We start from the raw sequence: 28,000 nt of genomic DNA on the forward strand, positions 1-28,000 counted from the left end.
ATGAAGGAGATTGAGCCTCTGCAGCAGGCACTGGGAAAGATGCGTAATAATCGCAGTGGTATATGCTCATCTGAGGAGGAACTCAATGATGTTATATGTCATCAGTTGGTTGGTGAGAGGTTTATGGAAAGATATCCTACCGCAAAGAATCTTGCATCAAGAGATGTAACAACTCATTTATATTGAACACACTAACAACTATATTGCTCAAATGGAAACCAGTTTTTGACCATATTGATTTGTATATTCTGTTTTTTGGGTTTCAAATATTCTACCTTCCATTCAAGTTGGACATTTTGTTAGTAATGATAGTGGAAATTGTTTGCAGGACCAGATAAAGATCACATATATCTCCACTTGAATCACTTACCACCAGATGTTTTTAAGGAAAGACTACCTGGTATATCTGAATGGCCGAAATACAACACCGACATTGACCGTCGATATCAGTAATAATTTCAAACACCGACATTGACCGGCAATTTGAACATATTCTATTGATATAAAGGAAAGGATTTCACCACCACATGCGTATTTTGAAGACTTGAGTTCCATCGACGAGTCTGAACGTTTTCTTCTCCCTCTGATTCAAATGGTATGCACTCATTCAATGTTGTTCCCTCTACCTAAAAGTTCATTTTTTTGAATAATTGATTTTTAATTTTTTGCAAGTTCTGCAAGTTATCAACTATTGGTGTTCCGTATCGCGACGAAAATGGTAAATATCATCACGCGATTTTGAGGGATCGAGGTGAATTGATTCTTTCAGCAGGTGCATTTGGGTCTCCGCAGCTTCAGCAGGTATGAAACTATGTATATGATTGTATCATATTGTGATAGTGGGTGTAAGGATTTATGTGAAGTATGATGATTTATAACATGTTATTTATACTCTGTAATTATATATAAGAAACATTAGCAACATACATAGTCAACATTCAGTGTTTTTTTTTAAACTTGCCAACTATATTCCGTATTGAAATTATTCTACAGGTTAGAGTATGAGCAGAATCGTGACATGAGTTCAAGAATTCAAAAATTGGAATCTTCCATAAGTGCTATGGAGAATGATTTACAACGGGTACAGAACAAATAGCGGAAGCAAAGTTAGCAGCAGAGAAGGTTACTGAAGAGATCAATCAATTGAAGGATGAAGCTAAAGGTATATAGTAAAGATGAAAACACATACACGCCTTTTTTGGGGCTGGGTATGTTTGTGACAAGTTCGCTATGTTTAGTTATTGGCTGTATACCATTTGAAATAAACGGGTACACAGTTTGTTGATCTTGGCCGAAGCAGACTCGCCATCATTGTTGTTTTTTTTTCTGTCGTGGGAGTTTTATGATTCTATGTTCTTCTGCTGTTTTAGAGTGGAAATCAAAGTCAGAGGATTGTGAAAAGGAAATCTAGGAATGGAAGAAGAAAAATTCTGCAGCCACTACAAACTTATCCAAACTGAATCGTCAGACAAACTCAAAGGTTCGATAAGAAAAATTTATTTCCCGTGTACTTTCATGTATATAATGCATAGATAGCCAACATTTTTAGTATTGTTACAGGAGGCACAGATTGAGCAGATGATTGGGCAAAAGCAGGATATAAAAGAGAAGTGTAAACTAGAGCAGACTAGCTTTCCAACTGTGAATAGGAATTAGTTTAAATGTATTTATTTAGTGTAATTACCAATATAGCCCTGTAACCTTTATATATATGAGAAATAATAATGAGAAAAGTATCAATCCAAGAATTATTGACATGGTATCAGTAGGTTTTCGATCAAACCTGTGAGTTTTAGGTTATTCTTGGCTTTATTCAGCGACACCCCACTGGGTCGCTCTTGAAATCGTCTCGGTAGATCTCGTTTCTCGGTACTTGAAATCATCTCAGTTCTCGGTAATCTCTTCCAAGATTGCGATTCTAATCTCGGGTGCTTACAAATCGTGTTTGCTTTGATCGTGTTATCGTATCGGTGTCGGCAAATATTCTGAATTAGGGTTTTGACTCTGTGTCGGCAATTATTCTGAATTAGGGTTTTGACTCTGTGTCGGCAATTATTTTGAATTAGAGTTTTGACTCTGTGTCGGCAATTATTCTGAATTAGGGTTTTGACTTGGTGTCGGCGAGTATCCTGAATTGGGGTGTTGATTTGGTGTCGGCAAGTATTTTCTTCAGTGTTCCGTTGGTGTTTCTTGTTTCACGTTAACAAAATTGTTACGTTAACAAAATTGTTCTTAAGTCATCTCTGATATTATGGCTTCCGAAGAAGAGATAGATCATATTTGTGTTCGTTTTACCGGAAAGAATTATCTTGTTTGGGAATTTCAGTTTCGGATGTATGTCAAAGGGAAAGGATTATGGAGTCACTTGGATGATGTCTCTTTGGCACCGTTAGAGACAACTGACTTAGATGCATGGGAAATAGAAGATGCTCAGATTATCACCTGGATTCTCGGTACTATTGATCCTCACATGATTAATAATTTGCGATCTTTTTCCACTGCCCAAGAAATGTGGAACTACTTGAAGCGTATCTATAACCTAGACAATGCGGCCAAACGTTTTCAGTTGGAGCTAGACATTGCCAATTACAAACAAGGCAATCTGTCTGTTCAAGAATATTATTCTGGTTTTTTGAATTTGTGGACAGAACACTCTGCAATTATACATGTTGATGTTCCCAAAAGTTCTCTCGTGGATGTCCAAGAGGTCTACAATACTAGTAGGCGAGATCAATTTCTCATGAAGCTTCGTGCAGAATTTGAGGTTGTCAGAGGTGCCTTGTTGAATAGGAATCCCGTTCCTTCTTTAGATACATGTGTCGGTGAACTTCTTAGAGAGGAACATCGTCTTGCTACTCAAGGATCCATGCCTCGTGATGTTGTCATTTCTGAGTCTGCTATGTTTGCATATGCTCCTCATAGTAGAGGTAAAGGTCGTGATATTCGACATGTCCAATGTTTCTCTTGCAAACAATTTGGACATTTTGCTCAGAGTTGCAGTAAGAAGTTTTGTAATTATTGCAAGAAGCGGGGCCATATTATCTCTGATTGTCCCACCCGTCCTCCACGATCAGCACAACGTTCGGTGCAAGCATTTTCTGCTAGTACAAGCTCTGCAGTTGGTCCTTCCATCACCAATCCATCTAATGGTGGTGCTCTCCAACCTGAAATAATCCAACAGATGGTACTTTCCGCTCTATCAACCTTGGGAATTCAGGGTAAGTCTTTGAATGTTTCCCGCCCGTGGTTTCTTGATTCTGGTGCATCCAATCACATGACCGCCTCTTCTGAATACTTGCACAATTTACATTCTTACCATGGTAATCAGAAAATTCAAATTGCGGATGGTAATGCTCTCTCTATCATGAATGTTGGTGACCTCAACTCTAATTTTCGGGATGTGTTTGTAGCACCTGGACTTGCTTCCAATTTATTATCTGTATTATTGACACCAACCATATCAGATCCTATGGATACTGATGGCTCAACACCGAGTCCAGTTTATGACTTTGATTAACTCAGTAGGCCACTAGAAGATAGGAAACCCTCTGGCAGGGATAAAATAGAGGTAGATTTTAAGAAAAAAATGGATGCATTGGTGTCTAAAAACAATGTGTACTTTTTATACAAAAATAAGGAACAAAATGAAAACAATGTGTACTTTTTATAAGTTAACTATTTTAGTATGCTGTTGTTTGTCATCTGTCTTTTGGTGAGACCAATGTTTATTTATATGTTGAATCGAGATATGATATGTCCATGGGTGCTTTCAACCATATAGCTGGTAATATAGATAAAATTTACAAACAACTTACAAAGAGCAACACATATCCTCTGGGTGGAACAGCATACCAAAATTTGGAAAATGATGATGATCCGTTTCTACATGGCGGCATGAAGTACACTGCTATGCCAGCAACAAAGCGGTTCTGCGACATGGAACAACTGTCTGATGGTGAAAAGACTGTTGCTGCACTTGCATTGCTATTCTCCATCCATAGGTAGAGTTGTTTGTACTTGCAAACTTATTTTATTTTTTTATATGAGCATATTTGGTTTGAGAAAATATTGTTTCCTTTTCTTTTAATCACAAAAGATCCACATTGTTCTTACTTTTCTGTTTTTAAAGATTTGTATTTGTAAACATGAAAACATAACAATGTTAAATAGTAATTTTTTATAGGATTCTTATTTTAGTTTCAGGAAGAGTTCATCCAAATAGTACACCCACACATCTTGCCTGTTAGAACAAGATTTGTTCTGATCAATTATCTTAGTTTTGATGATAACAATAATATGAATTTTGCTTAAGATAATATGGTACTCTAATCCAATGCAATTTCTTTTTCAGGAAATATATAAAGAGTATGCATAATTCAGCGCTCAGAAGCTTTGTCTCAAAGGGTTCAGCATGCAACATCAGAACATGGTCTGGCAAGACATCAGAAGATGGTCGAAGCAGAATCAGAACATGGGTCTATGGAAGCATCAGAAGAACAAGAGATCAGAAGCACTGAAGTTCTGATGGTATCACGCACAGAAGCACTTCAAGGTCAGAAGATCAGAAGATGCTATGCACCAAGCTGTTTGACTCTGATGATATTCAAACGTTGTATTCACAAACATCAGATCAGAAGGAAGTACAAGTGGCAGGCTACGCTGACTGACAAAAGGAACGTTGGAAGCTATTAAAGGCAACGTCAGTAGACACAGCGTGAACAAGGCTCGAGGTAGTTGACAAAAGCGTATAACATTAAATGCGATGCTGTACGGAACACGCAAAGCATTAAATGCACTCAACGGTCATCTTCTCCAACGCCTATAAATATGAAGTTCTGATGAGAAGCAAGGTCAACAACTCTGCACAAGATTATTCAAAAAGACTTGCTGAAACGCTGTTAAACTCAAAGCTCAGAATCTTCATCTTCATCAAAGCTCACTACATTGCTGTTGTAATATATTAGTGAGATTAAGCTTAAACATTTAAGAGAAATATCACAGTTTGTGATTATAGCTTTTAAGAAGCAATTGTAATACTCTTAGAATTGATTACATTAAGTTGTAAGGAACTAGAGTGATCGTGTGGATCAGTATACTCTAGGAAGTCTTAGAAGTGTTCTAAGCAGGTTGTAACTAGAGTGATCAGTGTGTGATCAGAATACTCTAGAAAGTCTTAGAGGGTATCTAAGCAGTTGTTCCTGGAGTGATCAGTGTGTGATCAGTAGACTCTGGAAGACTTAGTTGCTGACTAAGTGGAGAACCATTGTAATCCGTGCGATTAGTGGATTAAATCCTCAGTTGAGGTAAATCATCTCTGCGGGGGTGGACTGGAGTAGTTTAGTTAACAACGAACCAGGATAAAAATAACTGTGCAATTTATTTTTATCTGTTAAGTTTTTAAAGCTACACTTATTCAAACCCCCCCTTTCTAAGTGTTTTTCTATCCTTCAATTGGCATCAGAGCGCCGGTTCTAAGGTGCAAGCACTTAACCGTGTTTAGAAAAGATTCAGGAAGAGAAAAACGCTTCAGTAAAAGATGGCTGGTGAAATTCCAACAAACCCACCTGCGTCTACATCTGGCTCTGCTGAGCAACACAACGGTAACAATGGTTATACAAGACCGCCGGTATTTGATGGTGAAAACTTTGAATACTGGAAAGATAAACTGGAAAGTTACTTTCTTGGTCTAGATGGTGATCTATGGGATCTTCTGATGGATGGTTACAAACATCCAGTAAATGACAGTGGCGTAAAGCTGACAAGGCAAGAAATGAGTGATGATCAGAAGAAGCTTTTCAGGAATCATCATAAATGCAGAACTGTCTTGCTGAACGCTATCTCTCATGCTGAGTATGAGAAGATATCTAACAGGGAAACGGCATATGACATATATGAGTCCTTGAAAATGACTCATGAAGGAAATGCTCAAGTCAAGGAGACTAAAGCTCTTGCTTTAATCCAGAAGTATGAAGCCTTCAAGATGGAGGATGATGAAGACATTGAAAAGATGTTTTCAAGATTTCAAACTCTTACTGCTGGATTGAGAGTTCTTGACAAGGGATACACCAAGGCTGATCACGTAAAGAAGATCATCAGAAGCTTACCCAGAAGATGGGGTCCTATGGTGACTGCATTCAAGATTGCAAAGAATCTGAATGAAGTTTCTCTGGAAGAGCTTATCAGTGCCTTGAGAAGCCATGAAATAGAGTTGGACGCAAACGAACCTCAAAAGAAAGGTAAGTCTATTGCATTAAAATCCAATATCAAGAAATGCACTAACTCTTTTCAGGCTAGAGAAGAAGATCCTGAAGAATCAGAATCTGAAGAAGAAGATGAACTATCTATGATCTCCAGAAGGGTAAACCAACTCTGGAAGAGCAAGCAAAGGAAGTTCAGAGGCTTCAGAAGTTCAAAGAAATTTGAACGTGGAGAATCTTCTAATGACAGAAGATTTGACAAGAAGAAGGTCATGTGCTATGAATGCAATGAGCCAGGACACTTCAAGAATGAATGTCCAAAACTTCAGAAGGAAAATCCCAAGAAGAAGTTTCATAAGAAGAAAGGTCTTATGGCAACCTGGGATGAGTCAGAAGATGATTCAGCCTCTGAAGATGAGCAGGCTAACTGTGCGCTGATGGCGACAGAAGATGACGGATCAGAATCTACATCAGAATCAGATTCTGAAGAGGTATTTTCTGAACTTACTAGAGATGAGTTAGTTTCCGGGTTAACTGAACTTCTGGAATTCAAGTCTCAGATTAGTCTCAAATACAAAAAGCTGAAAAAGCTATTTGAATTTGAAACAAAGAAGCTTGAGTTGGAGAATTCTGAATTAAAAGAAAAACTTTTAAAATTATCCAATAATGTTGGATCTTCTTCTGATTCAGAAAAATCCACTCCTAGTCTAAACCATATTCTGAAAGAATATGATTTAAGTTTCAGGAAGTTCTTATCTAGAAGTATTGGCAGAAGTCAGCTAGCTTCTATGATATATGCTGTGTCTGGAAACAAAAGAGTTGGCATTGGTTTTGAGGGTGAAACCCCATACAGACTTGAACCTGTTGATGAAATGAAATTCACATACAATCCATTGTATGATCAATTCAAGTATGGCCACTCACATGATATTAGGCACACTTCACATGCTCAAAGTTTTCACATAACACACACCAAAAAGCATGTGACACAACCTAGGAAATATCATGAAACTCACACTAAGAATTATCATGCTGTGCCTCCTATTGCTTACAATGTTAAACCCAAGTTCAATCAGAACTTGAGAAAATCTAACAAGAAAGGACCCAAGAAAATGTGGGTACCTAAGGATAAGATTATTCCTATTGCAGATATCCTTGGCTGCAAAAAGGACAAAGCACAACATGTCATGGTACCTGGACTCTGGATGCTCACGACACATGACAGGAAGAAGGTCTATGTTCCAAGACCTGGTGCTTAAGTCTGGAGGAGAAGTCAAGTTTGGAGGAGATCAGAAGGGCAAGATAATTGGCTCTGGAACTATAAAGTCTGGTAACTCTCCTTCCATTTCTAAAGTACTTCTTGTAGAAGGATTAACACATAACCTCTTATCTATCAGTCAATTGAGTGACAATGGTTATGATATAATCTTTAATCAAAAGTCTTGCAAGGCTGTAAATCAGAAGGATGGCTCAATCCTATTTACAGGCAAGAGGAAGAACAACATTTATAAGACAGATCTGCAAGATCTTATGAGTCAGAAGGTGACTTGTCTTATGTCTGTTTCTGAAGAGCAGTGGGTCTGGCACAGAAGATTAGGTCATGCTAGTTTGAGAAAGATTTCTCAGATTAACAAACTGGATCTTGTCAGAGGACTCCCTAATCTGAAATTCAAATCAGATGCTCTTTGTGAAGCATGTCAGAAGGGCAAGTTCTCCAAACCTGCATTCAAGTCCAAGAATGTTGTTTCTACCTCAAGGCCATTAGAACTCCTGCACATTGATCTGTTTGGCCCTGTCAAAACAGCATCTGTCAGAGGGAAGAAATATGGATTAGTCATAGTAGATGATTATAGTCGCTGGACGTGGGTAAAATTCTTGAAACACAAGGATGAGACTCATTCAGTGTTCTTTGATTTCTGCATTCAGATTCAATCTGAAAAAGAGTGTAAAATCATAAAGGTCAGAAGTGATCATGGTGGTGAATTTGAGAACAGATCCTTTGAAGAATTCTTCAAAGAAAATGGTATTGCCCATGATTTTGAAGGATAGAAAAACACTTAGAAAGGGGGGGGATTGAATAAGTGTGACTTTAAATCTTGGACGATAAAAATAAATTGCACAATTATTTTTATCCTGGTTCGCTGTTAACGAAGCTACTCCAGTCCACCCCCGCAGAGATGATTTACCTCAACCTGAGGATTTAATCCACTAATCGCACGGATTACAATGGTTTTCCACTTAGTCCACGACTAAGTCTTCTAGAGTATTCTGATCACAACTTGATCACTCCAGGAACAACTGCTTAGACAACTTCTAAGACTTTTCTAGAGTCTACTGATCAACCTGATCACTCTAGTTACAAACTGCTCAGCCAACTGCTAAGACTTCCTAGAGTATACTGATCACACGATCACTCTAGTTCCTTACAACTTAATGTAATCTATTCAAGAGTATTACAAATGCTTCTTAAAAGCGATAATCACAACTGTGATATTTCTCTTAACGTTTAAGCTTAATCTCACTAAAATATTACAACAGCAATGTAGTGAGTTGATGAAGATTCTGAGCTTTAATTGAATAGCGTTTCAGCAAGTTTATTTTCGTTCAGAGTTGTTAAGAATTGGTTAACCTTGCTTCTCATCAGAACTTCATATTTATAGGCGTTGAGAAGATGACCGTTGAGTGCATTTAATGCTTTGCGTGTTCCGTACAGCATTGCATTTAATGTTATACGCTTTTGTCAACTACCTCGAGCCTTGTTCGCGCTGTGTCTACTGACGTTGCCTTTAGTAGCTTTAACGTTCCTTTTGTCAGTCAGCGTAGTCTGCCACCTGTACTTCCTTCTGATCTGATGTTTGTGGATACGACGTTTGAATATCATCAGAGTCAAAACAGCTTGGTGCATAGCATCTTCTGATCTTCTGATCTTGAAGTGCTTCTGTTGCGTGATACCATCTTCTGATCTTCAGTGCTTCTGATCTCATGTTCTTCTGATGCTTCCATAGACCCATGTTCTGATTCTGCTTCGACCATCTTCTGATGTCTTGCCAGACCATGTTCTGATGTTGCATGCTGAACCATTTGAGACACAACTTCTGAGCGCTGAATTATGCGTACTCTTTATATATTTCCTGAAAGGGAAATTGCATTGGATTAGAGTACCATATTATCTTAAGCAAAATTCATATTATTGTTATCATCAAAACTAAGATAATTGATAAGAACAAATCTTGTTCTAACAATCTCCCCCTTTTTGATGATGACAAAAACATATATAAATGATATGAATTTGCGATCAGAAAGAGTAGACGGCAAAAGACAAATTACACAGCTATAGCATAAGCATATGAATATGTCTCCCCCTGAGATTAACAATCTCCCCCTGAGATAAATAATCTCCCCCTGAAATAAATACTCGAAGAACTTTGATAAAAGACTTCCCTGATTATTTCGGTAGAGACGATCATATAAGCTTCTGCCTTCAGAGAATTCATAGCTTCTGACTTCTGCTTCCATTGGACAGCTTCAGAACTTGAATTTCTTTAGATCCTTAGAACACTCACAGCTTCTGATTCCTGCTTCCATCGTGGACAGCTTCAGAACTTGAATTTCTTTGATCTTCAGAACATTCACAGCTTCTGACTTCTGCTTCCATTCAGGACAGCTTCAGAACTTGAGTTTTCTGGATCTTTTAGAACATTCACATCGTCTGATTTCTGCTTCCCTCGGATAGCTTCAGAACTTTGAATGTCTACCAATCATCACTTCATGCTAGATTTGTATCAGAACATTGTTGAATGTACCAGAGCATCATCAGAGCATCTCTACATCCTGAAATGTTACAGAACAAAAACTAAACGACAAAAGTCAGCATGAACGAGTTAGAACATAAAATGTATGTTTGAACACATTATATGTATCAGAGCCATATAGGCTGAAATAATGTATCAGAGCAAATAATGTATCAGAGCCATAACATTATATGTATCAGAGCAAATAGAATTTTGTCAGAACAGGATAGACAATGATATTCAAATTCTATTATCAGTGCTTCTGATCGTGCTTCTGATTCTGAAGCTTGACAGCACTCAGCTTGCTTCAGTTTCCAAGAGCTTATTCCTTTTACAGAATAACGCTTCTTATGGTTTTGCTTCTAGTGTTTGCTTCTGAAGATTCACTTCACTTCTCTGTACCTGCAAAACACTTAAACCATATAGAACTTGCAGTTCTTGTTAGTGAATGTGTGGGAGCCTCTTTACCCAGCAACTGATAGATTTAATCAAATCATTTATCATTTATCTTCTCCCCCTTTTTGTCATAACATCAAAAAGAATATTTCAAAAGATTCAGATGCAAAAAAACGACGAAAGAAAACATTTACTGGAATGTAAAACACAAAGAAACTTTTTCATTGATAATCAAAAAGGTTTACAAGACAGGAATGCAGGAAAACAGATGCAACAAGGAAAGGAAACTACAAAGACCAAAAGACTAAGATCCTAGCCTACGCAAAATCCGCGCCAGAACATCATGAATCCCGTCAGTGCTTGTAGCTTGTCTTGTCATGAAGGAACGAAACTCAGCATTGGCTGCTTCTTGCGCGTCCAAACGAGAAGCCAGCATAGCTTGATTCTGATGAAGAGTTTCCAAGGTCTCCATCAGAGCTGAGGTTTCACCAGAAGAAGAAGCACCAGTATTTCTGCCCAGAGGGACAGCAATCTCAGCAGGGTGATCTTCTGGAAGATCTTCAGCTTGTGCATATTCCATTTCCTCATCTGAGTCTGACTCAGAAGGAGCCTTGGCATATTTTGGTTCAGGCAGCTCAGAAGTTCCATCTTCCAATGCTTGAAGAATAGCTGCTAGGTTTGTTGGAGGAGTAGGACCAGCAACTTCAGCACGATAAACCACTACTGGAAAGACCATGAGAGGTGCTTTTTCAGAAGGGTTCATTCTGAACCAGTTGAACAGCCACTGAAAATCTCCAGTCAGCACAGGAAACCAGAGCACAGAAGACCGGGGTTTCCACACCACGATATCTCTGCAGAGATTTTCTTCTTCCAACTCATCTGCAGGTATCTTCTCTTCAAGAACGCTTCTGTTCCTGATGAGACAGTGGTGGCTGCTTTCACCCACTTCCAACTGACGACCACGAGGACCAGGAGCTTCAGACAAGATCCTTCTCTTAGTGTCAGTAGCCTTCACCAGAAAGTCCTGAAGAAAGGTATCCCAGAGGTTGCTCATAGCATACATATCCAGATGGTTAAGGTAGGCAGCACCCAGGATCTCCAACCAGCCGTTTACATCAGAATGTAAACGCTCCAGAGAGGATTGAGTAGAAGGGGTTGGAGGGATTATGGTGAATCTGAAGTCTGGACGAACAACACTATAGGGATTAGGTGTTCTGGTGGGAAAAGGGTGTGAGAGAGGTGAAGAAATATCGGATGGAAGGGTTGAAGGAGAGGAGATATCAGATGGTGAAGAAGGTGGTTCCGAGAGGATGAATGAGGAGGAAGAGGTGGTGGAGGTCTTTGAAGAGGGGGTTGATTGAGGGGAACCGTCAAGGGGTTGATACACTTTGAGAGGGTCATAAGAGATCCTAACTCTTTTAGGTTTGGTTTCTAGTTCAGCAGATGCCTTTCTCTTCTGTTTCCTATCATTGTCTTGATTCCCAGAGCTTGACGATGGATTCATGATGAATTTTCAGATGTTGGAAACTGCTAGGGTTTATGATATGAAAAAAGAGAGAGAGACGAAAAATAAACCGAATGCAGAGAGAGAGAAATATGAGAGGGAAAAGAAACGTTTGAAGAGTATAAAAAGAAAACTGAAAGATAGTAAATGATGAAAAGCATTTAATGTTACGTGACTTGAGGAGAGATAATAATGACAAAAGATGTGATTTGCACAGTTACCTAAGTAGACGTCCCCTCAACTGCACGCACGCTTGTCCAGAAATAGTGAACACGTGTTTACCATCTGGATAGCCAGTTATAGCTGTCTTGCTTTTAAAGAGATTCTGAATCAACTTAGACAATAAAACGTTAGTAATAACTGAATCACAATTTCTAATTGATTTCAACCAGAACTTCTTATAAAAGTAATTTCATTTCAGAAGATACTTATATATAAGAGTATCTTATCTTCTCATTTGGGCTTGTTTCTGAAGATTTATTTTGTACCAATTATATTGAATCCATCTGGTCTAGGAACAAGATCCCAAACATCATTCCTTGTAAGCTGATTCAGTTCTTCTTGCATAGCAATTATCCAGTCTGGATCTTCTAGAGCATGATCAACAGAAGTTGGCTCGATTAAAGATACAAGACCTAATTGACAATCTGCATTGTTCTTAAGGAATGCTCTTGTTCTGATTGGATCATCCTTCTTTCCAAGAATGACATCTTCTGAATGACCAGAGATGAGTCTGGATGATCTTCTGACAGATGGTTCTTCAGAAATGCTTAGATCCTCCAGAGAAGCTGATACTTGATCTTCAGATTCTTTGCTTCTGAGAAGCTCTGCTTCTGATGCGTTGCTTCTTGGCTCAACAACTTCTGATATATCAATATCACAATCTGCAAAATTATCAAACTGCTTTGGTTTTTCAGAACCAAGCTTATCATCAAACCTGATATTGATTGATTCTTCTACAATCAATGTTTCAGTATTGTATACTCTGTAGCCTTTTGAGCGTTCAGAATATCCAAGAAGGAAACATTTCTGTGCTTTGGAATCAAACTTACCAAGATAATCTTTAGTGTTCAGAATAAAACATACACATCCAAAAGGATGGAAATATGAAATGTTGGGCTTTCTATTCTTCCACAATTCATAGGGAGTCTTATTTAGAATAGGTCTGATAGAGATTCTATTCTGAATATAGCATGCAGTGTTTATTGCTTCTGCCCAGAAATGCTTAGCCATATTGGTTTCATTGATCATGGTTCTGGCCATTTCTTGCAGAGTCCTATTCTTTCGTTCTACAACTCCATTTTGTTGTGGAGTTCTAGGACAAGAGAAATCATGGGCAATACCATTCTCTTTGAAGAATTCTTCAAAGGATCCGTTCTCAAATTCACCACCATGATCACTTCTGACCTTTATGATTTTACACTCTTTTTCAGATTGAATCTGAATGCAGAAATCAAAGAACACTGAATGAGTCTCATCCTTGTGTTTCAAGAATTTTACCCACGTCCAGCGACTATAATCATCTACGATGACTAATCCATATTTCTTTCCTCTGACAGATGCTGTTTTGACTGGTCCAAACAGATCAATGTGCAAGAGTTCTAATGGCCTTGAGGTAGAAACAACATTCTTAGACTTGAATGCAGGTTTGGAGAACTTGCCCTTCTGACATGCTTCACAAAGAGCATCTGATTTGAATTTCAGATTAGGGAGTCCTCTGACAAGATTCAGTTTGTTAATCTGAGAGATCTTTCTCAAACTAGCATGACCTAATCTCCTGTGCCAGACCCACTGCTCTTCAGAAACAGACATAAGACAAGTCACCTTCTGACTCATAAGATCTTGCAGATCTGTCTTATAAATGTTATTCTTCCTCTTGCCTGTAAATAGGATTGAGCCATCCTTCTGATTTACAGCCTTGCAAGACTCTTGATTAAAGATTATATCATAACCATTGTCACTTAATTGACTGATAGATAAGAGGTTATGTGTTAATCCTTCTACAAGAAGTACATTAGAAATGGAAGGAGAGTTACCAGACTTTATAGTTCCAGAGCCAATTATCTTGCCCTTCTGATCTCCTCCGAACTTGACTTCTCCTCCAGACTTAAGCACCAGGTCTTGGAACATAGACCTTCTTCCTGTCATGTGTCGCGAGCATCCAGAGTCCAGGTACCATGACATGTTGTGCTTTGTCCTTTTTGCAGTCAAGGATATCTGCAATAGGAATAATCTTATCCTTAGGTACCCACATTTTCTTGGGTCCTTTCTTGTTAGATTTTCTCAAGTTCTGATTGAACTTGGGTTTGACATTATAAGCAATAGGAGGAACAGCATGATAATTTTTAATATGAGTTTCATGATATTTCCTAGGTTGTGTCACATGCTTCTTGGTGTGTGTTATGTGAAAACTTTGTGCATGTGAAGTGTGCCTAATATCATGAGAGTGGCCATACTTGAACTGATCATACAATGGCTTGTATGTGATTTTCATTTCATCAACAGGTTCAAGTTTGTATGGGGTTTCACCCTCAAAACCAATGCCTACTCTTTTGTTTCCAGACACAGCATATATCATAGAAGCTAGCTGACTTCTGCCAATACTTCTAGATAAGAACTTCCTGAAACTTAAATCATATTCTTTCAGAATATGGTTTAGACTAGGAGTGGATTTTTCTGAATCAGAAGGAGATCCAACATTATTGGATAATTTTAAAAGTTTTTCTTTTAATTCAGAATTTTCCAACTCAAGCTTCTTTGTTTCAAATTCAAATTGCTTTTTCAGCTTTTTGTATTTGAGACTAATCTGAGACTTGAGTTCCAGTAGTTCAGTTAGACCGGAAACTAACTCATCTCTAGTAAGTTCAGAAAATACCTCTTCAGAATCTGATTCTGATGTAGATTCTGATCCATCATCTTCTGTCGCCATCAGCGCACAGTTAGCCTGCTCATCTTCTGAATCATCTTCTGACTCATCCCAGGTTGCCATAAGACCTTTCTTCTTATGAAACTTTTTCTTGGGACTTTCCTTCTGAAGATTTGGACATTCATTCTTGTAGTGTCCAGGCTCATTGCATTCATAGCACATGACCTTCTTCTTGTCAAATCTTCTGTCATCAGAAGATTCTCCACGTTCAAATTTCTTTGAACTTCTGAAGCCTCTGAACTTCCTTTGCTTGGTCTTCCAGAGTTGATTTAGCCTTCTGGAGATTAAGGACAGTTCATCTTCTTCTTCAGATTCTGATTCTTCAGGATCTTCTTCTCTAGCCTGAAAAGCGTTAGTGCATTTCTTGATATTGGATTTTAATGCAATAGACTTACCTTTCTTTTGAGGCTCATTTGCGTCCAGCTCTATTTCATGACTCCTCAAGGCACTGATAAGCTCTTCCAGAGAAACTTCATTCAGATTCTTTGCGATCTTGAATGCAGTCACCATAGGACCCCATCTTCTGGGTAAGCTTCTGATGATCTTCTTTACGTGATCAGCCTTGGTGTATCCCTTGTCAAGAACTCTCAATCCAGCAGTAAGAGTTTGAAATCTTGAAAACATCTTTTCAATGTCTTCATCATCCTCCATCTTGAAGGCTTCATACTTCTGGATTAAAGCTAGAGCTTTGGTCTCCTTGACTTGAGCGTTTCCTTCATGAGTCATTTTCAAGGACTCATATATGTCATAGGCCGTTTCCCTGTTAGATATCTTCTCATACTCAGCATGAGAGATAGCATTCAGCAAAACAGTTCTGCATTTATGATGATTCCTGAAAAGCTTTTTCTGATCATCATCCATTTCTTGCCTTGTCAGCTTTACGCCTCTGGCATTTACAGGATGTTTGTAACCATCCATCAGAAGATCCCATAGATCACCATCTAGACCAAGAAAATAACTTTCCAGTTTATCTTTCCAGTATTCAAAGTTTTCACCATCAAATACCGGCGGTCTAGTATAACCATTGTTACCGTTGTATTGCTCAGCAGAGCCAGATGTAGATGCAGGTGTAGGTGTAGACTTTTCACTTTCATCAACCATCTTTTACTGAAGAGTTTTTCTCTTCCTGAATCTTTTCTAAACACGGTTAAGTGCTTGCACCTTAGAACCGGCGCTCTGATGCCAATTGAAGGATAGAAAAACACTTAGAAAGGGGGGGGATTGAATAAGTGTGACTTTAAATCTTGGACGATAAAAATAAATTGCACAATTATTTTTATCCTGGTTCGCTGTTAACGAAGCTACTCCAGTCCACCCCCGCAGAGATGATTTACCTCAACCTGAGGATTTAATCCACTAATCGCACGGATTACAATGGTTTTCCACTTAGTCCACGACTAAGTCTTCTAGAGTATTCTGATCACAACTTGATCACTCCAGGAACAACTGCTTAGACAACTTCTAAGACTTTTCTAGAGTCTACTGATCAACCTGATCACTCTAGTTACAAACTGCTCAGCCAACTGCTAAGACTTCCTAGAGTATACTGATCACACGATCACTCTAGTTCCTTACAACTTAATGTAATCTATTCAAGAGTATTACAAATGCTTCTTAAAAGCGATAATCACAACTGTGATATTTCTCTTAACGTTTAAGCTTAATCTCACTAAAATATTACAACAGCAATGTAGTGAGTTGATGAAGATTCTGAGCTTTAATTGAATAGCGTTTCAGCAAGTTTATTTTCGTTCAGAGTTGTTAAGAATTGGTTAACCTTGCTTCTCATCAGAACTTCATATTTATAGGCGTTGAGAAGATGACCGTTGAGTGCATTTAATGCTTTGCGTGTTCCGTACAGCATTGCATTTAATGTTATACGCTTTTGTCAACTACCTCGAGCCTTGTTCGCGCTGTGTCTACTGACGTTGCCTTTAGTAGCTTTAACGTTCCTTTTGTCAGTCAGCGTAGTCTGCCACCTGTACTTCCTTCTGATCTGATGTTTGTGAATACGACGTTTGAATATCATCAGAGTCAAAACAGCTTGGTGCATAGCATCTTCTGATCTTCTGATCTTGAAGTGCTTCTGTTGCGTGATACCATCTTCTGATCTTCAGTGCTTCTGATCTCATGTTCTTCTGATGCTTCCATAGACCCATGTTCTGATTCTGCTTCGACCATCTTCTGATGTCTTGCCAGACCATGTTCTGATGTTGCATGCTGAACCATTTGAGACACAACTTCTGAGCGCTGAATTATGCGTACTCTTTATATATTTCCTGAAAGGGAAATTGCATTGGATTAGAGTACCATATTATCTTAAGCAAAATTCATATTATTGTTATCATCAAAACTAAGATAATTGATAAGAACAAATCTTGTTCTAACAGATTTCTCTTGTCCTAGAACTCCACAGCAAAATGGAGTTGTAGAACGAAAGAATAGGACTCTGCAAGAAATGGCCAGAACCATGATCAATGAAACCAATATGGCTAAGCATTTCTGGGCAGAAGCAATAAACACTGCATGCTATATTCAGAATAGAATCTCTATCAGACCTATTCTAAATAAGACTCCCTATGAATTGTGGAAGAATAAAAAGCCCAACATTTCTTATTTCCATCCTTTTGGATGTGTATGTTTTATTCTGAACACTAAAGATCATCTTGGTGTCGCGGGGAAAAATCGTTGTCTTTTTTTCTGGATGAGACACCTGATGCCTTCTTTGGGCTCGAGTGCTCAAAAAAATGATTTTTCTTTTGTACGGACCAAACTTTTTATTGTTTCCAAAGGAGGAAAAGGAAAAAAGTTGCAATAACCTAAAAAACAGATGCAAAGCCCGAAACTTAAAGCAATGCATAAGTGGGGGGAGAGATTCCGGGTAAGAGGGTTGGTTATACGAAGGGAAGGTATTAGCATCCAACGTATCTATAGTACTCTATAGGTTTCTTTATTTTGTTTTTCATTCTTGGTGGTGGAGGTTCTTGTGAAATAGGAGGGACCTAAGGTGTTTGTTTGATTATGCTCGCAAAGATCATCGCGATCCTCTGCATACATATCCCTTAGAGGGAATCAGAGCATCTGTAGCTCGAGGTCTACGGGTGCTAAGGTTTGAATGGTTTTTTTTGTTTTGTTTTGCTCGCCAAGGATCGACCTTGTGCCTACGTATTCTCAAAGGGATGTTGAGAAAGTCAGAGCAATCGTAGTTCCCACTTATGCTAGTGGAAGCAAAGGAAAATAGACAAATGTCGTCTAAATGCTAGATGTATCTAATCTATATCATCACATACATCTGTTTGATTTTTGTTTGTTTAACCAGCCTTGTGGCAAAAATTTTCAATGAAGTCAGCCTTGTGACAAAAAGTTTTGATTAATCAGCCAGCCTCGTGGCAAAAGTTTCAATGAAGTCAGCCTTGTGACAAAAACTTTGATTAATCATCCAGTACGGTGGTAAAACAGTTTGATTGATTAGCCAGCCTTGTGGCAAAAAAGTTTGATTTTTGATTGATTGATTGTTTGTGATGATATATAAGAGATACTCCTAGCATAGAGATGAAAAATGTCTAATCTCCTAGGGTACTTGATTTGGATATTGGGATGCTTATAAGAAGCCCGTGGGTCCTTGTACGAAGCCCAAGAGGAGGCTATCCGAGGGTCCTTGCATTGTAAGCCCAAGGGGAGGCTATGGGAGGGACAATCCAGGGTCCTTGCATTGTAAGCCCAAGAGGAGGCTATGGGAGGGTCACTCGTTTGTACAAAGCCCAAGGGGAGGCATGGTATAGTTGGTTTGAGCTCTTAGAGCGATTTCACCGGGAAACCATACTCTATGTCCTAACCTAAACTAGGGAGATTCTTTGCACGAAGCCCAATAGGAGGCTATGGGGAACCTAGTGTTGTACTAAGTTGAATAAGCATATATAACACAAACACACATATGAACAAGTACGAACAAATATGCACAAGTACATGAACAAATATGAACAGTTATACATATGACAGAGTGTGTATATAATGGAGTTTATGAAGGAAATATACCTGTAAGCATGATCCATTTGTATACACGGGGCTCGGGACTCATACTCGGGGAGAGGACCTTTTGAGTTTATTCAAAGCTATGCAAACAAATATTTACAAGGGCTCGGGACTTATACCTACATGGAGGCCCATGGTATTTTTGGGAAGATTTAAAGAAAACCTTCATTTTTGATTTGTTATTAAAAGTTAAAAAACAAACTGATCGAGGTATGTACAAAAAAGTGTATGTACAAAAAAGGTGTACAATGAAATACCTAATTTCATGTACAGGAATGGGACTTATACCTATGTGGAGGCCCATGTTTTATTTTATAAAACATGGTTGATTGTTTTATTTACAAACGCGAGGTTTCGTCGTTTTGAAAACAGTTTGAAAATTCTTGTTTTGAAAGAAGTTTTCTGTACAAAGAAAAACTGTAAAAAGAAAAGGAAAGGGACTTATACTCTCTAATAGTCGAGAGGCCCATGTTTTATTTTCATAAAACATGGTGGATGGTTTTGAAAAAGAGTTGAAAGATTTGTTTGTTAAAAAACTGTTTTGGAAGTAATTTGGAAAAAGTTTTCTGTTAAAAACTGTACAAAGAAAGACAAAAGGGACTTATACTCTCTAATATTCGAGAGGCCCCACATCATTTTGAAAATTAATTGATCAATTAAAAAAATTTAATCAATAGTTTCAAAAAGAAATGGTTTATCGTTTTTGAAAAGAATCGCGATCGCTCGTTTTAAAACAATTTGAATTTTGAAAGGAGTCAAATTAATCAAGATAAACAAAAAGATTATCCTCAATTAATACTTAGATGATTAGGGTTTGCTCCAAAAATATTTACAAGTGATGATCAAGTGAAAAACAATATTAAAAAGTATTAAAAATACTTAAAAACAAGTCATTTTAAAATTATTTAAAAATATATTAAATGAATCTTTTTTTGTGATTTTTTTTAATATTGTCAAAATATGTATATTAAATAAAGAGTGTAAAAAAAATGAAGTGAAAATAATGAATTTTGATTGGTTAAATTAAATGATGAAGTTGTGAAGAAAAATAGTGTCAAAAAATAAGGTTTGGTCCTGCCAGGGTTTGAACCCACGCCCTAAGGTTCACCACTCAAAACACTTGCCAACTGAGCTGCGCGCGCAGCTTGTTTATGATACGCGTTCAACACATTATATTTTAAAACAATTATTTGAATTCTTTGAACGAAAAAACGCGCCAAGAACACAACCCTAACTGAATTTTGAAATTCTTCAAATCTGTGTTGTTTTGATCGATCAAAGGGTCTATCTCACTCGGTTTTTCACGAGGAACATGATGGTGCCCTCATAATTCATTTATTTTTGTTCTAAGGTGATCAATTTTATGATGAACACTAAGAACCCTAGAACTGAAATTCAATGTGAAATCGTGTATGATTGATGAATTATGAAATTGATTGAGGGCTAATGATCAGTGATAGTGCAGAAACAAGATGGCAAAGCAATATTTCATTTATGATGCATGTATGATAGAGTTTGAAGTTCAAGAACACTTACCTCAAAAACGGCCAAACTGGAGATTTGATTCTTCAATATAAGTGTTACAGATGCTTTGTATCGATCTGGATAGCTTCAATGATGATTATGGAAGGTGTCTGGATGTCTGGAACAAGCTGAATTCATCTGAGCATGGCCATGGCACCCGAACTGCAGTTGCTTCAAGTATGAATCGAATTTGAAGATGGAGGTGTTTCAGATTGCTGGTGAGTGTTTGGATCATTCATATGAAGTATATGGATGGTGTTAGAAGTGTTGGTTTGGACAGATATGGCTTGGTATGGATTTTGGCATGATAAGGTTCAATATATGCAATTATGGAAGTGAGGTAGTGATTCTGAGATTTGAGGTGTTTTTGGGTGTATGAGTGATTCAAACAAATCACATTTGATGTTTATGGGATGTTAGAACCATCACTTTGGCCATAGCTTCAAGGATTTGGAGGTTGGGATTTCTACCTCACTTTGAAACATGAAACTTGCAATTCAAGAAAGAAAGAGAAAACCTATGCTTTGTGAGGTTTTGGTGTCAGTTTGAAGATGATTTGAACCTCTATTTATAGGCCAAGGATTCTGAATACAAAGCTCTTGCAAGTTGATCAAGAAGTGATGATTTGGCTTAAGAGATAAAATGGAATCTTTCACATTAAATGCAAATGGTTAAAAGTGACTTAACCATGGTTATTTCTCAAGCTTCTTATCCTCTTCCATTCTGATCTCAAATCAGAAAATATCTACCAATTATTGCATCTATGCATCATTATTTGGATCATTTGGCAAATTGGTTCATAACTTAGTGAAAATGGCATGTAATTTCAACTGAAAAGTTCACTAATGTCAAAATTCAAAACCATGGCTACACTTCATATTTTTTCATGCTCTTGGACATTTTGGAAAGCTCATGTTACATACTTCAAAAGCCTAGTTGAAAGTTTCCTCAAGTCTCTTAAGGAAATCGGTGAAAAAGTTCCATGAACTTTGAAGAAAATGAAGTTTTAAGTGAAGTTTTCAAAAAGTACCAACTTTGAAGCTCCATATCTCTTAAATGGTTGATCTTATGAAAAAAAATTATATGTGACAAAGTTGTTCATTGGATCAAAATCTACAACTTTCATGTTGGAAGTTTTTTTCAGTTTGTAGGTGAAATTTTGAGTTATTCCCTTCCAAAGTTTGGAAAAAACCATGAAAAACACTTAGAAATTTTTCTAAGTATGGAAAGTCAAACTTTTGACTTTTTGATTCTTGATTGATTTTCTTGATTTTTCTTGATCAAATGACTTCTAATATCATATATTGATGATTTAAAACTTCAAAAGTCATGGTTGACCAAAATTCCCCAAAAGTCAATGGTGATCTTGTACAGTTGACTTTTTCAGACGAATCGCGTTTCTGGAGATTTCAAATGAAACAGGCTATCCTCATCAAATGAATGGCATGAATGGATCACATTGAAACATTAGAGGATATTGAGCCATGGTTTGAGTTGTGGCACCATGTCCTGATTAAAAAGTCAGTTATTCAGTGAATTAGGTCAAAAACCCTAATTGTCGACCTGATGAAATTGATGACTGTGGATCTTGAATTGAGATGTAATTTCCATTGTATATTGTCATAGGGATTATTTGAGGATTATTGAAACCTTTGATTGACTCCCTGGGGATTTTTAGGGTTTCCCAAATGTGATCCCTGATTTCAGTCCTTGATAGTTCAAAACCCTAATCTGATGATTTGAAATTTCACTGTTGATCAATCCTTGTGTAGGAGATGTTATGAGCCAATGGATTAGGTCAAAATGATGCACTTGGGGTATTGAGGTCATGTCCCAAGTTATTAGGTCAAATCCTGAGCAAAAGTCAGGAGTATGCTATCTTCAGTCAAAACCCTAATCTGGTTGATTCAGAGCTTTTGAGCTTGTTTGAAATGAATCTCTGAGGACCAAATGTTGATTGTTGATGAAGATGATTCATTTGAGATGGAGGGAGAACAAAACCCTAATTGATTTGTTACTTGTACTGATGAGTGATTTCTTGATTAAACCCTGCTGAGTCACAAATAACAAACACAAGCTATGCAATTTGTTAGAGATGCAAATGATGCATATGCAAATGATATGAGGTGGTATCTTAGGTCAAAAATTGGGGTATGACACTTGGTAAGTTTGATTCCAAAGCTCAAAAATGTTTCCTTCTTGGATATTCTGAACGCTCAAAAGGCTACAGAGTATATAATACTGAAACATTGATTGTGGAAGAATCAATCAATATCAGGTTTGATGATAAGCTTGGTTCTGAAAAACCAAAGCAGTTTGATAATTTTGCAGATTGTGATATTGATATATCAGAAGTTGTTGAGCCAAGAAGCAACGCATCAGAAGCAGAGCTTCTCAGAAGCAAAGAATCTGAAGATCAAATATCAGCTCTCTGGACAATCTAAGCATTTCTGAAGAACCATCTGTCAGAAGATCATCCAGACTCATTTCTGGTCATTCAGAAGATGTCATTCTCGGAAAGAAGGATGATCCAATCAGAACAAGAGCATTCCTTAAGAACAATGCAGACTGTCAATTAGGTCTTGTATCTTTGATCGAGCCAACTTCTGTTGATCATGCTCTAGAAGATCCAGACTGGATAATTGCTATGCAAGAAGAACTGAATCAGTTTACAAGGAATGATGTTTTGGATCTTGTTCCTAGACCAGATGGATTCAATATAATCGGTACAAAATGGGTCTTCAGAAACAAGCCCAAAGTGAGAAGATGAGAAGTTCTTATGTGTAAATATCTTCTGAAATGAAATTTCTTTTATAAGAAGTTCTGATTGAAATCAATTAGAAATTGTGATTCAGTTATTACTAACGTTTCATTGTCTAAGTTGAGTCAGAATCTCTTTAAAAGCAAAACAGCTGTAACTGCCTATCCAGATGGTAAACACGTGTTCACTATTCCTGGACAAGCGTGCGTGCAGTTGAGGGGACGCCTACTTAGGTAACTGTGCAAATCACATCTTTTGTCATTATTATCTCTCCTCACGTCACGTAACATTAAATGCTTTTCATCATTTACTCTCTTTCAGTTTTTCTTTTTATATTCTTCAAACGTTTCTTTTCCCTCTTATTTTTTCTCTCACTTTGCATTCAGTTTCTTTTTCGTCCTCTCTCTTTGAATTCATATCATAAACCCTAGCAGTTTCCAATATCTGCAACTTCATCATGAATCCATCGTCAAGCTCTGGGAATCAAGATAATGATCGGAAACAAAAGAGAAAGGCAACTGCTGAACCAGAAACCAAACCCAAAAAGATAAAGATCACCTATGACCCTCTCAAGGTGAATCCAATGGAAGCAAAGTTATCTGGAAACTATTCTAGACGTGTGTTTCAACCCCCTGGTGAAAGCCCTCCATCATCTCCATCTTCTTCCTCATCGTTTTACCTTCAAGACTCAACTTCCTCCTCATCTAACCTTTCCTCTCCCTCAACCCATCCATCAGATATTTCTTCACCTCTCTCACACCCTTTTCCCACCAGAACACCTAATCCCTATAGTGTTGTTTTTCCCGACTCCAGGTTCTCTGTCAACCCTCCAACCCCTACCTCTCAATCACTTCTGGAGATTTTACATTCTGATGTAAATGGCTGGTTGGAGATTCTGGGTGCTGCTCACCTTAACCATCTGGATGAGTATGCTACAAACAACCTCTGGGATACCTTTCGTCAGGATTTTCTGGTTAGGGCTACAGACACTCAGAGAAGGATCATGTCTGAAGCTCCTGGTACTCATGGTCTTCGGTTGGAAGTTGGTGAAAGCAGCTATCACCACCTCATCAGGAACAGAAGCGTTCTTGAGAAGAGGATACCTGCAGATAAGGAAGAAAATCTCTGCAGAGACATCGTGGTGTGGAAACCATGGTTTCCTGTGCTGACTGGAGATTTTCAGTGGTTGTTTAACTGGTTCAGAATGAACCCCTCTGAAAAAGCACCTCACATGGTCTTTCCAGTAGTGGTCTATCCTGCTGAAGTTGCTGGTCCTACTCCTCCAACAAACCTAGCAGCTATTCTTCAAGCGTTGGAAGTTGGAACTTCTGAGCTGCCTGAACCAGAATATGCTAAGGCTACTTCTGAGTCAGACTCAGATGAGGAAATGGAAGATGCACAAGCTGACGATCTTCCAAAAGATCACCCTGCTGAGATTGCTGTCCCTTTTGGCAGAAATTCAGGTGCCTCTTCTTCTGGTGAAACATCAGCTCTGATGGAGACCTTGGAAGCTCTTCATCAGAATCAAGCTATGCTGGCTTCTCGATTGGATGCGCAAGAAGTAGCCAATGCTGAGTTTCGCTCCTTCATGGCAAGGCAAACTACAAGCACTGACGGGATTCATGATGTTCTGGCACGGATTTTGCGTAGGCTAGGATCTTAGTCCTTTTGTCTTAATAGTTTTCTTTCCTTGTTGCATCTGTTTTTCTTGCATTCCTTTTTGTAATTTCTCTTGATTATCAATGAAAAGTTTCTTTGCTTTTACATTCCAGTGATTTTATTTGTCTTTTTAGTCATCTGAATCTTTTAAAATATTCTTTTTGATGTTATGACAAAAAGGGGGAGAAGATAAATGATAAATGATTTGATTAATCTATCAGTTGCTGGGTAAAGCTCCCACACATTTACTAACAAGAATTGCAAGTTCTATATGGTTTAAGTGTTTTGCAGGAATAAAGAAGTGAAGAGAATCTTCAAAGCAAACACAAGAAGCAAAACCATAAGGAGTGTTATTCTGTAAAAAGAATAAGCTCATGAAAACTGAAGCAAGCTGAGTGCTGTCAAGCTTCAGAAATCAGAAGCACTGATAATAGAATTTGATCCACATTTGTCTATTTGCTCTGACAAAATTCTATTTGCTCTGATACATTATTTTAGCCTATAAGGCTCTGATACATATCATGTGTTCTAATATACATTTTATGTTCTGACTCGTTCATGCTGACTTTTGTCGTTTAGTTTTTGTTCTGTAACATTTCAGGATGTAGAGATGCTCTGATGATGCTCTGGTACATTCAACAATGTTCTGATACAAATCTAGCATGAAGAGATGTTGGTAGAAATTCAAAGCTCTGAAGCTGTGAATGTTCTAAAGATCCAGAAAACTCAAGTTCTGAAGCTGTCCTAAATGGAAGCAGAAATCAGAAGCTGTGAATGTTCTGAAGATCAAAGAAATTCAAGTTCTGAAGCTGTCCTGAATGGAAGCAGAAATCAGAAGCTGTGAATGTTCTGAAGATCAAAGAAATTCAAGTTCTGAAGCTGTCCTAGATGGAAGCAGGAATCAGAAGCTGTGAGTGTTCTAAGGATCTAAAGAAATTCTAGTTCTGAAGCTGTCCAATGGAAGCAGAAGTCAGAAGCTATGAATTCTCTAAAGACAGAAGCTTATGTGATCGTCTCTACCGAAATAATCAGGGAAGTCTTTTATTAAAGTTCTTCGAGTATTTATTTCAGGGGGAGATTATTTATCTCAGGGGGAGATTGTTAATCTCAGGGGGAGACATATTCATATGCTTGCTATAGCTGTGTAATTTGTCTTTTGCCGTCTGCTCTTTCTGATCGCAAATTCATATCATTTATATATGTTTTTGTCATCATCAAAAAGGGGGAGATTGTTCGAACAAGATTTGTTCTGATCAATTATCTTAGTTTTGATGATAACAATAATATGAATTTTGCTTAAGATAATATGGTACTCTAATCCAATGCAATTTCCTTTTCAGGAAATATATAAAGAGTATGCATAATTCAGCGCTCAGAAGCTTTGTCTCAAAGGGTTCAGCATGCAACATCAGAACATGGTCTGGCAAGACATCAGAAGATGGTCGAAGCAGAATCAGAACATGGGTCTATGGAAGCATCAGAAGAACAAGAGATCAGAAGCACTGAAGTTCTGATGGTATCACGCACAGAAGCACTTCAAGGTCAGAAGATCAGAAGATGCTATGCACCAAGCTGTTTGACTCTAATGATATTCAAACGTTGTATTCACAAACATCAGATCAGAAGGAAGTACAAGTGGCAGGCTACGCTGACTGACAAAAGGAACGTTGGAAGCTATTAAAGGCAACGTCAGTAGACACAGCGTGAACAAGGCTCGAGGTAGTTGACAAAAGCGTATAACATTAAATGCGATGCTGTACGGAACACGCAAAGCATTAAATGCACTCAACGGTCATCTTCTCCAACGCCTATAAATATGAAGTTCTGATGAGAAGCAAGGTCAACAACTCTGCACAAGATTATTCAAAAAGACTTGCTGAAACGCTGTTAAACTCAAAGCTCAGAATCTTCATCTTCATCAAAGCTCACTACATTGCTGTTGTAATATATTAGTGAGATTAAGCTTAAACATTTAAGAGAAATATCACAGTTTGTGATTATAGCTTTTAAGAAGCAATTGTAATACTCTTAGAATTGATTACATTAAGTTGTAAGGAACTAGAGTGATCGTGTGGATCAGTATACTCTAGGGAGTCTTAGAAGTGTTCTAAGCAGGTTGTAACTAGAGTGATCAGTGTGTGATCAGAATACTCTAGAAAGTCTTAGAGGGTATCTAAGCAGTTGTTCCTGGAGTGATCAGTGTGTGATCAGTAGACTCTGGAAGACTTAGTTGCTGACTAAGTGGAGAACCATTGTAATCCGTGCGATTAGTGGATTAAATCCTCAGTTGAGGTAAATCATCTCTGCGGGGGTGGACTGGAGTAGTTTAGTTAACAACGAACCAGGATAAAAATAACTGTGCAATTTATTTTTATCTGTTAAGTTTTTAAAGCTACACTTATTCAAACCCCCCCCCCCTTTCTAAGTGTTTTTCTATCCTTCATTGCCTGCATTAGTTTCAAAGATAGTGGTGTGCATATTCATTGACATGGTTCCCACTATATTTTTTTCAGTTATAGGCCTTCACCATTTTTCATACTGGATGAAGTTGATGCTGCATTGGACAATTTGAATGTTGCGAAGGTTGCTGGCTTTATTCGCTCAAAATCTTGTGAAGGAGCGAGGGTTAATCAGGATGCTGATGGCGGAAATGGTTTTCAGAATATTGTAATATCTATGAAAGACAGTTTCTATGACAAAGCTGAAGCTTTAGTTGGGGTTTTCAGGGACTCTAGAAGAGGGTAATTTTCTTTTCTTCACATCATTAAATTCTTAGTATTTCCTCCCCCCTCTTTCTATTCAATATGTTAATGGCATAAATCTAATCTATTTTCATTGTTTGTTTAAATCATATACATTCTACACTATTTTTTCTTTTTCTTTTTTTGCAGTTGTTCGAGTACTCTCACATTTGATCAGAGCAAGTATTAGGAGTCCTAAAATTCTTCCATTGGATGCATTATATAAGTTGCTTGCGCTGTATAGAGTTCGCGGTGCATTTTTATCTGTTGTTTAATGGTTCTTGTGTAAATTACCAGTTGATTCCTTTTTATAACATTATTGTAAATAGAAGTTCCTCACAGTAGATGATTTAGATACCTTTTTCATTCACTAGAAATGCTATGCAGCTAAGACAAGATACCTATTTATTCGACGATAAATGTAGTGAATTGATTTAACCTTTTTATCGGCCATGCCTTTGTATTCTTA

The 28,000-nt window shown here is 37.8% G+C and overlaps 1 pseudogene; it reads left to right on the plus strand.

The window, feature by feature from the left end:
* On the plus strand, positions 1–27,721 carry LOC131605828 (structural maintenance of chromosomes protein 1-like; annotated as a pseudogene).
* Positions 27,722–28,000: the final 279 nt, after the last annotated feature.

Source organism: Vicia villosa, linkage group LG5 (genome assembly GCF_029867415.1).
Source record: "Vicia villosa cultivar HV-30 ecotype Madison, WI linkage group LG5, Vvil1.0, whole genome shotgun sequence".
In the NCBI taxonomy this organism is placed as follows: domain Eukaryota; kingdom Viridiplantae; phylum Streptophyta; class Magnoliopsida; order Fabales; family Fabaceae; genus Vicia; species Vicia villosa.